This window comes from Nymphalis io, chromosome 2 (genome assembly GCF_905147045.1).
Source record: "Nymphalis io chromosome 2, ilAglIoxx1.1, whole genome shotgun sequence".
Taxonomy (NCBI): domain Eukaryota; kingdom Metazoa; phylum Arthropoda; class Insecta; order Lepidoptera; family Nymphalidae; genus Nymphalis; species Nymphalis io.
The window spans coordinates 12,602,061-12,616,317 of NC_065889.1; positions in this window are offsets into that span (position 1 = coordinate 12,602,061).

The following is a 14,257-nucleotide window of genomic DNA, read 5'->3' on the forward strand; positions in this document are numbered from 1 at the left end:
TTTTAGTGACGTCACATACCTGCCACTTAAGATACAAACGCAATGTCCTTCTAGAACTCTTGTTTTATGTACAAATGGTGATGTTAATAATTCACTATAAAAATAGTTTTTTTTTAATATTTAAATAATAAAAACATACTTTTGTTTTGAAATTTAACAATATGCTAAGAAATTTAAAGACGATACATATATGAAAGAAATAAATTAATGTGTCAAGATTTTTAAAATATCTGTGAATAAGTTGCCTATTTTTAAATATATTCGTATATAGAATATTTAAACATAATTATTTTGTATTATTTTCTGATATCTAATGCTTTGGGAAGAAAACACTATTAAGCGACAAAGCCGCTTTATTGCCCAAAAGTATATAATTATGTACTATTCATGTATTTATTTTATGTTTATGGTATACAATAAAAAATTCGATGTATCTTTATTCACGCAAACATAAATATTTTTAAATAAACGAATGAAGTTTTTTTACAATCAATAATAACAATCCGATTTTCCCGTTCAACTTACCGTAAAGAATGGAACACACTTACGTAACCAAGCGAAGCGGGATTGACCACGACGCGGAATTGTCTATAAAGTCGTTGCCACACCTGTGTAACCAAGTAAATAGCTACAACAAACAGAGTTCGCAAATAGAATCAGCAAATTTATGTGGCTTATTATTACGTAATAGTAACACGCAAGCCAGTTCCAAATTTGATAATTTTTATAAAATTTGTTATTTTGCCTTTATTATAAATAATAGTTTTATTTACCCTTATCATTTTATTTTAAATCAAAAAAATAATAATTTAAATATAAAATATTCAAGTAACTTTCAAATCGTCATGTTACGGGATTAATTTGAACGTAAAGCACTCATACGTATAACAAAATAAAAAAACTTACTGAGTTCTTTCACTGGTTCTTCAAAGGAAAGTTGTTTCTTTCCAGACCGATTAACAAAAAAAAGGTATGTGTAATGCTTCTTTATTTAATAAAAACTAGACTTAAATTTTGAATTAATTTTATTAACCATCCAAGTGATTTTGATAGCGATAATGTACAGTTTATTTTTCTTTTAATATACAAAACTTTATTTACAAATGTATTTGCCCACAAAACTGTATTTAATAAAATCACCTAAAGAATAATACTTATGACTTTAAAAAAGAAAACTTTCATTAAATATTAGCTGTTTTAGATTAGTTACTTAAAAAAATTTAGTTCTTCTTTCAAAAGTCAAATCAATGACGACAGAAAGAGATAAACGATAGCTTTACTTATTAACGTTGCTTAGTGGTTGTTTAGTTAAGCACTGCTTTCTCTCTTTCTGTCATGATAGATTTGACATTTGAAGGAAGAAGACCCAGCATTGTTTAACTAATTAATCAACTAAACAAAGTTTACACGTAAGGTCGTTAGTTATTAGTAAGCGTGGTTTACTGATCGTATACAATAATGTATTTATAAATTTGTTTGAAATATATAAGATTGAAAAAGGTATTTATTAAAATAAATGTTTTTTTTTTCAGCATGATAGAACTTTATAAAATTTTTCAATAATTAAATTGTAAATTTGAATACTCAACATCGACAATTTTTTTTTCCTTTGTTAGGTATGTTCTGTTTCGTAGAAAAACGTTATTGGTATTTATTTAAAAACAAAACACGAAATAATATATTTAAGTTACAAGTTTTGATTAAAAAATATACCTAATTAAAAACGTCTAAATATTATTATGAGTTGATATATAATTGAATAAGGAAATAAACGTTCAGAAGAATACTAATTCCCTAATCCTGAAGCAATCTAGTCATAATGATTGTAGTGCTACTAAATCTTGCCTAAAAGCGTTTGCTGAACAATGTAAATGTGTGTTTCTCGTGTTTGTTTGTTGAAGCAGACATATCTTCACATACTTAATGGCTTCAGAACATTGTGTTGTCTTATATTAAATAACATTATTACAAGTAACTTTACAACCTAAGTCATGGTATTCATTTGAAACAAAAACTTTGTAAGGAAATTTGTAAATGAACGTGTTAATATTGTTTAAACGTATCTGTGCGTTCAATTTATGGTTAGAATTTATGTTGTTATTTTTATTACTGTTGAATAAATTGATATTTCACTTACATACACTATACACATACTATTTCTTTTACATTCGGTCTCCAAGTGGTTTCTTGTATTATTATCTGGCATATAATATGCCGATTTTCAGAAAGTCGATAAAATCTTGTCTATGGGACTGTCGTTAATGAATCATTTAAAGGATTAATTTCACATCTCAATAACGTGGCACCCGATTACTTTATACTAAGCCTGATAGTAACCATAATGTAAAACGTGGCTTATGTTGAGTAAATAGCCCTTTTTTACGCTGGAAAAACGCATTACGCGTTTCTCCCACGGGAACAGTGTGGTGGGGAGGGCGAGTGCACTTCAAACATCAGAATACCCACTAAAAAACCAGCGGTACCCTTTCCGTCTTAACGAGGAGCACCACGCGATCGCTTGCGCGTGCTACCGTGACGCTCGAGTAAATAGCTTTTCAATAAATCAGTGCTGGCCAAAGATTTTACCCGTTGGTATAAAGCTAATTCCACTACACTGCTAAAGTTTCCGAGATGGCCCTGTGGTAAGAACGCGTGAATCTTAACCGATGATCGTGGGTTCAAACCCGGGCAAGCACCACTGAATTTTCATGTGCTTAATTTGTCATTATAATTCATCTCGTGCTTTACGGTGAAGGAAAACATCGTGAGGAAACCTGCATGTGTCTAATTTCACTGAAATTCTGCCACATGTGAATTCTACCAACCCGCATTGGAGCAGCGTGTTGGAATAAGCTCCAAACCTTCTCCTAAAAAGAGGAGAGGAGGCCTTTAGCCCAGCAGTGGGACATTCACAGGCTGTTACGGCTAAAGTTTCCGTAAGGATAAATGCTTAGTAGAATTGCGTCTAACACTTACAGTTAGTTTCATAGTGAATGTGACCATAACCGAATCAACTAAAGCAATTTTCACATTTAACTATTAAAGTTTTAGGAATTAGACAAGTGAATATTAAGTACATTACGATTGACTTTAGTAGATGAATCGTATTTATACTTGGTTTACAATCTACGGAAGATTTCAAACATTACTTAGTATGCTTATGGAATCGATCGGCATAATTGCGGCCTTATACCAGCTGTTTAGTTGAACACTGACTTCGCTCTTTCCGTCATCATTAATTTGACATTCGATAGAAGACAGTATGAAGAATTTTACTTGGTCATATTTTGTGCAAGTCTAAATAGGTACCACCTACTCATGTAGGTCTGCAAAACACCAATAGTATTGTTGTGTTCCGATTTGAAGGGTAAGTGAGCCAGTGTAACTACAGGCTACAAAGATAAATAGATAGCATCTTAGTTGTAAGGAACGGTTAATATTTCTTATAGCGCAAATGTCTCCGGGCGGTGGTGACCATCGATTGGCCCATATGCCACTCCGCAAAGAGATTTAATAGTTAAAAATAATAGATTTGTGGTTTTAAGCCAATCGAATTGTACCTGTTGGCTATTTTAAGGGGAACATTAATTTATAAACCACATCGGTATGTATTATTTAAGCTGCTCATAATGTTTTACGTAGTTTTATATTTTAAAATATCGTGACATAGGTATATGATATTAAATTATTTATTTTTAGATAATACCTTTTACACCGAGATGGCCACTGGGCCGTAAGAACGCGTGAATCTTAACCGATGATCGTGGGTTGAAACCCGGGCAAGCACCACTGAATTTTTATGTGTTTAATTTGTGATTATAATTTATATCGTGCTTTACGGTGAAGGAAAACATCGCGAGGAAACCTGCATGTGTCTAATTTCACTGAAATTCTGCCACCACATGGTGAAATAAACTTAAGGAGAGCTTATGTAGTTCACTGCGCCTTCTTTATTGACGAGGCAATGTTTATTATACCTATATAGTAGTTTATGAAGTGTTTAATTAATGAAGTGCAATAATTATCTCAGACTAAAACTAGTTTTTAGTTTATCTAAGTTACAACTCATCGGTTCCGCTTATATGATTCGGTCTGTGGCTTGTGACCAATAGCACTCAAATTAGTAGTTTGTGGTCCGCTGGCCAGCAACGACCACACTCATGTAATGTGGTTTTCAAATTTGTAGTGACAGCTGGACAAATAGACGGGAATTGGAATTGAACGATACAGTCTACACCAATTTGAATCTAGTCCGATACAAATTTGTAAACAGAATTAGGTAAATTAGACAACGACACATACACGAGTTTTCGGGCTTATTCCATCCAAAAATTTCGAGAATTGAACGTTTTTGAACTGTTTACAAATTACCAAACGTTTGTTTTAATGACGTCACATAGCTTAAAGCGATTTATTAGTAACGAAAAAAATTAAATGCGATTCGATTTTAAGTAATATTAATTAATTATGTACAATGTGCGCAAAAAATGTTTGTATAAAGTTTTAATTTTGATATAAATTTCCTGACTGTTCTTAGAAAAATAAACCTTTTTCCTAACGATAATAAGATATATTCTCCTTTATTTTGATCGAATATATATTTGTACCAAAGTTTGAACAAAGATAGATACATAAATGCCAAAACATAATATTTATTTGGTATATGTAGAATCAATATTTACGATAAACGTTATCGGATATTGAAAGTTAAACAGGAATGCTTTTCGAACCGAATATAATCTTAATTACCAGAACCGTTAATTGATGTTCAAATAGAGGGAATTTATAGTAATAACGTCCCTATGAAAGATATTTATTTTTAATTTACATTAGACCACAATTTGATATGTTCATGCAATAAACAGCTAGCTTCACTTAGTCTTGGAAATACCGGGTATTCCCTCGAGATGGGTCGGTGTAGAGTAAAATGAATCCACTAACTGTGATATCTACCACCAAGTTTGGACGTAATTAAAAAGTAACGAACCCAGATTTTAATAATAGTTATGTGTTTATGTGGTAGTAGGGCTTCGTGCTCATCTGGGTAGGTACTACCCACTCGTTTGATATTCTGCTGCAAAACAGCAATAATTTGTATTACTTATGTTATATTATTATGCGGTGAATACACACGTGTCAGACGTTCTTTCGACCCACGCAGTTAGTCTTTATATGTCTGTATGTGTGTAAACTACAAACGAAAAAACGTCTCCATGCTGATTTATCTGTACTTCGTTTTTTGACATGTACCCAATGTTAATTTTTAGTACTAACAAGTGAATCAACACATGAAGCCAACTATTCATATAATTAATATATATAATATAACTAACTGTCACTTCAAATTGTCATTATTTGTGTTGTAGTTCGGCCTACGTCATGTATGTATGTGAACACATCCATAGCACTCAAATTAACTATTCGCGGTCGCATCAATGTAGCGCAGGCCGGGAACCGCCGCAAAATGGCGTGGTTTTATTTGTGATACAGTAAATAGACTGTGTCGTGGACGATTTTAAATTACAGGGTCGCAATGAAGAGATATTTGGATGTATTTGGTTTAAGATTAAAGATTAACCTTCTGAGGAAATATCTGATTAATATTCTTTGATTTAAATTAAGTTTATGTCATTCTTATTTTCACTTAATTTTGTTATTTACATTTCGTATTATTGCAAGTTGCTATGTCTTACTTATCTTGTTTATTTTAATAGCAATGAAATATCTCAAAGAAAATTGATCCATATTAGAAAATTTAACATTTATCTTCAAACATCTGAAATAATCTTAATAATTTATAGCTAAAAACTACTTGAATGACATCAAACAAAAATAAACTTTTTATGACGGAGATTAAAAAAACAGCATGGTCTGAAAGTTGTGGCGGTATGAAGTTAATAAGACAACTAAACATCTTATGGGACGTCTATTGGCGCGCTTTGGGAGTAAGGCCGACATATATGCCGTAGAATACAGCATGACTCTGATGCCAGTGCTCCCTCTCTGCCGCCACTCTCCACTCCCATGTGTATGCGTGACGTATAAAATATACTTCGTTGTTATATGTATAATAATAAGAATTTTATAGTTATTTTACAAACGAAACTGTATTTTTATTTTAAGTTAATAATTACACTATCAATTTCACATGTGTCGGATGTCCCGAGACAAACATTTTTTTTTTATTCAAACGAGTCAAAATTATGACCATAAGAATGACCGTGAACGTAAAAAACCTTTGCAATTAAAAAAAAAACTATTCTTTTACATAGCGAAATAATTTGAATTTTTAAATGTAAAAATATTAAAACACTCTCGATGACCACATACCCTGTATTTCGACCATCATTTTTCTGCAGACAGAAACAATGTCATAACTAATATTTAATTGCGAGCTCCAGGGGCTCCGCGTTCACTTTACAACGTCGTTACGAGACTATATTTCGTACTTTACGTCCCCTTCGTCCGGAGGAACACTCGGTTAGGAAGCCTGGCTTAAAACACTAGTGATAATAATTTTGTACCAAATTTTAAACTATAGTTGGCGCTATAAATTTTGTTATTGTCTTTGATTATTTATTATAGCTTTTTATTGAATTAGTTTACCATATAACATGATAATGTGTTTTATACTAAAATTATAAAGAGCTTAGTTTCTTTCTGGGATCCTGTTGTAAAATAAAATAAATCTAATTAAATTATTTCTTCAGATATTATGTAGTACAGTCCCAACAATCGATGTATATATTAAATTCTTTTTATATTCGAAGCTTATAAAAATTCAACATTTTAGTTAAATATAAATAATAGTTATTCATTTTCGGTTTAAATGAAGATGTTATGAGAAAAAAATGTTCCTTATTCTATGTCACGAGATGGCGTTAATTAACTTTTTGGTGTTTCTAAATCGCGCTGTCTAGATTTTTTGTAAATAGGATATAATATATGCTTATGTTAATGTAATTTATGTCGCTCAAAATTCTTTATAGTTTCCTGAACAGTGAAATATAGTTTTTATATCATTACTTCAATTTTTACTTCCGGTGTAAGCAATCACATGACATCAAAAGAAATGGTATAGTTGTGTTACAGTTTGAAGAGTGAGTGAGCCAGCGTAACTACAGGCGCGTTAGTGACGTAAGAAATGGTTAATATTTATTACATCACACATTTCATAAAAAAAGAAAACCGGAGCCATTGTTACGAAATAAGGATTGACAAATATATATAATCTAGTGATAGTGTGACAGTTAGATTTGTTTTTTATTGGGACACAAATTGAAAATCGATCCATCAAATTGGAACATATCTACATTTATAAGCTTTGTTGTCTTGAATTATTGCCATTGTGCAGCCAATACTGAGTTTAGAAAGATGAAATTTGGCACAACGGTTTATTTTACTAACGCATCCGCTGAGGAAGCATTTTTGAAAATATTAACTTTACGGGGAGCAAATGAGAATAAACGTTATTTTACTTGTTCTAACTCGGGACAGGCAGCTTTTCTAATGTAGATTTAAATATCGAATTGTAAATACAATATAAATCGGCCGTTAGGAGCTCTATATTTAAGCCGACTGCCTCGTTGGTCTAGTGGCTAGATGTGATGACGCAAACCCGGAGGTCCTGGGTACAAATCCTATAAATAAAGTGATTGGGTTTATTGCCGAAAATTCTTAATAGCAGTCCGGAGTCTGGATTTTGGAAGTTAGTACACTAACGTACCTCGGAAAGCACGTAAAACAGTTGGTTCTGAATCCGTTGCGCCTGAACTCTTTCCGGTCGTGTCGGATTGCCGTCCAGTCGGATTATGAGAGTTAGGGAATAGAGAGTGCACCTGTGTTTGCGCATACAATTGTGCACTATAATATGTCCTGCGCACTTGGCTAATCTCTCTTCAGATTGGCTGCCACGGCCGAAATTGGTCTGGAGAATATTATTATTATTATAATATATATATAAGCCAAGGCCTCAATTTTGTAACTTATTTATTCGTTTGTACTAAGTGTACTTGTAATGGTAAGCTCATTTCTCTTAATTATAAACGTAATATTGCGGCAAGAGTAAAGTAAATAATACTTATATAACTCTGACACGAAAAAGGCATTATTTATTAGGATGCCGGGCATTCGTTACAGAAATTTTAGCATTTAATCATACGTGATAATTTTAGCTTGCACTTGTGTTGTCATCTGAGCTTAGTTTATTACTAGATACTATACCCGGGCTCTGTTCGTGTGGGCGTTGGATGTGACATAGTTTGTACTATATGGTAACTTGTTCGGGGAGCATACTGTAACAGAGACACGTAATTTATATGAGTATATGCTTTTTCATAAAAAAAATATTAGTATTATTTAATGCACAAATTACTATTTAAAATCGTGTAAGGGTTTTGTGTTTCCTCTGGGCAGGGCGGTACCCATTCATCAAATACCGCAAAACTTACTGGTGGTAGAGTTTTGTGCCACCCACTCATCAGCTATTCTACCGCAAAACAGCAGTACTTGGTATTGTTGTGTTCCGGTTTGAAGGGTGTGTGAGCCAGTGTAATTACAGGCACAAGGGACATAACATCTTAGTTCCCAAGGTTGGTGGCGCATTGGTGATGTAAGCGATGGTTAACATTTCTTACAATGCCAATGTCTATGGGCGTTGGTGACCACTTACCATCTGGTGGCCCATATGCTCGTCCGCCTTTCTATTCTATGTAAAAAACTACCGTCAAAAAGCAATACGTAGAATTGTTGTGTTTCTGTTTAAACGGTTATTGTGCCAGTACAATTATAAATACAAAAGACATAACATTTTTGTTCCAAAGTTGGTGACACATTAGTGACGTGAGGGATGTTTAATATTTTTTTACAGTACCAATTAGCCAATCTTCGTACATATTTGTAACAAATAAAAAAAAAACACGCATCGACTTTGCCATCGGTCTATATAATAACATACTGTAACTTTATTTGTAAGTGTTAAAGTTACCCATAGCAAAGTTTGTTGAACGTGTATTCATAAACTTTTATGATTGACTTTGAAAATTGAATCGTTGGATGAGAAAGCGGAGACACATGTGGTATGATGGAACTCATATATTTGGGCGAGTTTATTTTTATGTGATTTGTTCGAAAACAATATGGAATGAAATATTGATACTGTTTGTATAAGCGTAGGTTTTTGCCCGAAGAATTTTCGGTTTTCGCAAAGTTCGCGATGGCGAATGTTTTTTTTTCCGTGTAGTACATTACATTACGTTTTATATACCTACCGGAAATATTATATCGCCAAACAGTAATGCTTAGTAATGTTGTGTTCCGGTTTAAAGTGTGAGTGAGTCAGTATAACTACGGACACAATGGATATAACATCTTAGTTCCCAAAGTTGGTGGTGCTTTGGTGATGTAAGAGATAGTTAATACTTCTATGGTCTATGGTCAGTGGACATGCCAGTCTGCCAACATAAAACAATTTAAAAAAATGCTGGAAGGAATAAATATAAAATGTATATATCATAAATAAAATATTCCTACCACAACAAAATCTTAATGTAGGTCTTAGGGGTGGCAATGAAATTGATAATTATGAAATAATTTATAATTAAAGCAAACTTATAAATAAGTATGAGTTCAAATAAACAAAAACAAAGAGTATCGTCGATAAAATCAATACATACCACTTATTACCTTATTATTATTATTATATATATATATATATATATATATATATATATATATATATATTTTTTTTTTTTTTTTTGTATAGAATAGGAAGGCGGACGAGCATATGGGCCACCTGATGGTAAGTGGTCACCAAACGCCCTTAGACATTGGCATTGTAAGAAATGTCAACCATCGCTTACATAGCCAATGCGCCACCAACCTTGGGAACTAAGGTTTTATGTCCCTTGTGCCTGTAATTACACTGGCTCACTCACCCTTCAAACCGGAACACAACAATAACAAGTACTGCTGTTTTGCGGTAGAATATCTGATGAGTGGGTGGTACCTACCCAGACGAGCTTGCAAAAAGCTCTACCACCAGTAGAAATAATAAATAAAAATAATAAAAATAATAATAATATATAGCAACGACAAATACAGTTTACGAAAAGCTCTCTACGCACCAAAGCCGCCGGCTTGGTCACCGGGCTGGTTTGTGATAATTGTTGTTGCCATCAAACCCGCTGAGATAAACGAGCGAGGAGACAAGGCATGATGGCATAAGAGAGTATAACTCTTTCTGCCATCAAGGCAAGACTCAGTCTTACCTCCAAGAGACACCGACAAAGGTCATATCAATCTGGCGACGAATTGAGAACCTATTTTTTTAAAATCGGTTAAATATCAGTGCTAATTACGACTGACGTCAGAACGCGAAACGCTTTTTATAATTATACAAAACTTTGTAAATGCGGTATTTCATACGTTTGAAATTAATTCATTCACCGTAATTACAATTTTCAACCAAAGTAATGGATTTAAAATTAATTCCACCCATAACTCCGAGCGACAGTCAAATATTAGGTTTTTTTTTCAGGGAACAGATGCGATGCTTTGCGATAGTATTGCGATTCCTTCCAGATAAAATGTATCGTGTTCTTTTCTTATTTAGTTACGTCAACGTTATAACTATGTGATTAATAATTCCAATCCTATTTATTCAATATTCAATGGTAGGGGTGGCATAAGTATGTATAATAATATGCAACTATGTATGTGCATTTTTTTATTTGTTTGTAAAAAATATTACAAACTCACGGCCTTACTTATAAAAATAGTTAAGCGGGTGATTAGATAAATAATGCTGTCTTCTTCTTTCGAATGTCGAATCAATAATGACAGAAAGAGCGAAACCAGTGTTTAACTAAACAGCCGCTAAGCAATGTTTACATGTAAGGCCGGTAATATTTAATACCTAAGATTGCTGGCTTTTGATTTGATTTAATTTAATTTTGGGATTGGGAAAACTTTAGTTGCAATATTTATTATTAATATTTATAAGTTTTATAACCAATGAGTCTGTCCAGAGGGTGGATCTACCAGTTATCTGTCCGATAGCTGGTTGGAATCACTACGGGTACGCGACCCCGGACTGCTCTAGCTACTAGTGTCACATTCCTGTATCTTCCGTGACCACAGTATCCTCACCCCTCTCCTTGATACGTTGTTTCCCAAAATTATCCTAGCGTCACGCCAAAGAAGAAGGAAAACTAATATTAAACCCGGAGCGGTGCCTCCGTTTAGGCGTAAGCCAGTCACCTGCGGCCAAACCAGCACCACACGTATTGACTCGTCATTCCTGCGGATCCTGCTGGGGAGGAGGAGAGGGTGGCATGGGTACTGGGCAAGCCCGTGTTGCCATAAAGTCGCCTGGCCGAGGCGTAGCAGCATCCACGGAGAGGACACTTCGCTCACCTGTCTTGCAGGTGGAAAACAACACGGAGAGTGGCAGTCACCGGTTATAAGTCAGCACGAATAGGCGTAAGTGCGGACGCCAGGGGCCACTCTTGACAGTAGGAGGATCCATTGTAGATCCATTGATCAGTTACCGCCTGCTTTAAGTCGGGCAGCCCCCGATCAATAAGGTACTGATCCGCCTCAGCGTTAACTTGTTCCGCCTGGGTGAACGGAACACAAGCCTTACAGCTAGACGTTGACGCTGTGACATTAACCACCTGCTCAAAGAAACAAAAATCTCAAAACCCACAACAACGCTGCTTACATGCGCTTTGCGACATGGAATGTCCGAACGATGAGGACAGGCTTCCCGAACACCTACGGAAGCTCCGATTGCGCCCAAAAACTGCGCAAAACTTACAGTATCGACGTGGAGCTTAAAAGGCTCAATATCGATATCGTAGCCTTACAAGAGACCAGAACTGAAGACGAAGGGTCTTTGCGTGAAGCTAACTACACTTTTTACTGGAAGGGCAAGAGTTCCTTGGAAACACGAGAGCATGGTGTAGGTTTCGCGGTTCGAAACCATCTCATCAACGCCATAGAGACACCTGTAGGCGTTTCCGAGCGGATTATGGTCTTGCGTCTAAACACAAAAAGCGGCTTTGTCACGTTAATTTCCGCTTACGCACCGACGCTTAGTTCAAAACCTGAGACCAAGGATCAATTCTACGGCCAGCTCGATGAGACAGTGCGCAGGGTGAATCCAACTGACAGACTGCATATTTTGGGTGACTTTAATGCCCGCGTCGGTCAGGGTACATCAGCCTGGCCTGAATGCCTCGGTGCACACGGCATAGGCAAGCTTAACGACAACGGACAACGATTGTTGGAGTTTTGCTCAAGGCACCAGCTGTGTGTTACCAACACCTTTTTTAAAGGCAAAATGATGCGGAAAGTCTCGTGGATGCACCCTCGATCTAAACACTGGCACCAATTAGACCTTGCTCTTACAAGAAGGAGGGATCTACGGGAAACGCTCCACACGCGGGCGTTTCACAGTGCCGATTGCGACACCGATCACAGCCTCGTCGCTACTAAAGTCCGACTTGTCCCTAGAAGAGTCCATTCTTCCAAGCCACTCGGTCGAAAAAAGATAAATCTTTTCAAGACTCGTGACATGGAAGTAGTGGAGTCATTTGGGGAACTCGTCCGCGAAGAAGTTGCAACTTGGGATAGTACGGCATCAGCGCGAGTCGAATGGGAAAAAGTCAAGTCTCTTCTCACTGACACTGCAGGCAAGATTTTTGGCTATCAAAAGGCAAAATCTTACGACTGGTTTCAAGAAAACGAGAAGCACTTACTTCCCTTGATTGACTCGAAACGCCAAGCCGCTTTAAATTTTCGCCTTAACCCTTGCGATGCGACGCGTAAAGATCTCACGAAGGCAAAAGCCTCACTCCAGCGTAGCACGCGCTTCTTTGTAAATGCGTATTGGACAGAGCTTTGCCAGAGCATCTAAGCGTGCGCAAACGCGGGGGATATTGGCGGGGTGTACGCGGGCATCAAAAGAGCTCTTGGACCTACTCCAAAAAAGACGGCACCTCTCAAGGAAACCGACGGTTCTGTTATAACAGACAGCACCCGTCAGATGGCAAGATGGGTAGAATACTACAAGGGGCTCTACTCGTGCCCAGTGGATATTCAGCCAGAAGCAATGGAGCTTGTCCCGAATCTGGCAACTTGGCACGAGCTAGACGTTGCACCCATAGTAGAGGAACTTTATCTGGCCGTCAAGAAGCTCAAATGCGGAAAGAGCCCCGGAAAAGACGATGTTGTCACCGAAGTCGTCAAGCTTGAGTGCCTCTTGCCCATCCTTCATAACCACCTGGCTAAGTGCTGGGAAGAAAACTACGTCCCTCAGGATATGCGAGATGCTAACATCGTCACTCTTTATAAAGGCAAAGGCGATCGTGGCGACTGCAACTGTTACCGCGGAATATCTCTTCTTAGCATCGTCGGTAAAGCCTTTGCCAGGGCCATTTTAGGCAAACTACAAAGGCTCGCCGACCGCGTATACCCTGAGGCACAATGTGGTTTTAGATCCCAACGGTCAACTGTCGACATGATATTTTCACTCAGACAGCTACAAGAAAAGTGTAGGGAGCAACATACCCCCCTAGTCATTGCATTTGTAGACCTAAATAAGGCTTTTGACTCCGTGAGCAGAGAGGGGTTGTACTCGGTTCTTGTCAGAATTGGATGCCCCCCAAAACTCCTAAGGATAGTGCAATCGTTCCACGAAGGTATGGAAGTTACCGTCCTGCACAATGGCAACGCATCCACGCCATTCGACGTACGCCGTGGTGTTCGTCAAGGTTGTGCACTGGCCCTCACCTTGTTCGGAATATTCTTCTCAGTGCTTCTGAAGGTTGCTTTTGGAGATGAACAGCAAGGCGTCCACTTACACACGCGAACCGATGGTAGGCTGTACAACATCTCAATGCTCAAGTCCAAACGCTACAGGGAGGACCTATTTGTAGATAGTCTCCTCTTCGCTGACGACGCTGCCTTCGTTGCTCATGACCAAGCTCAACTCCAGAGTCTAATGGACAAATTTGCCAGAGCGTGCGACCTCTTTTCAATGTCCATAAACTGCAAGAAGACCGTTATTTTAGCGCAAGGATGTTTAGAGCAACCAGTCATCTTGCTTAACGGCGCACCTTTACAGGTGGTTAACAAATTTTGCTACCTTGGGTCGCATTTGTCGAGCAATCTCTCGCTTGATGCAGAGATCGACTTCCGCATCGGCAAAGCAGCCTCTACGTTCGGGAGGCTCTGTTCAAGGGCTTGGGATAAC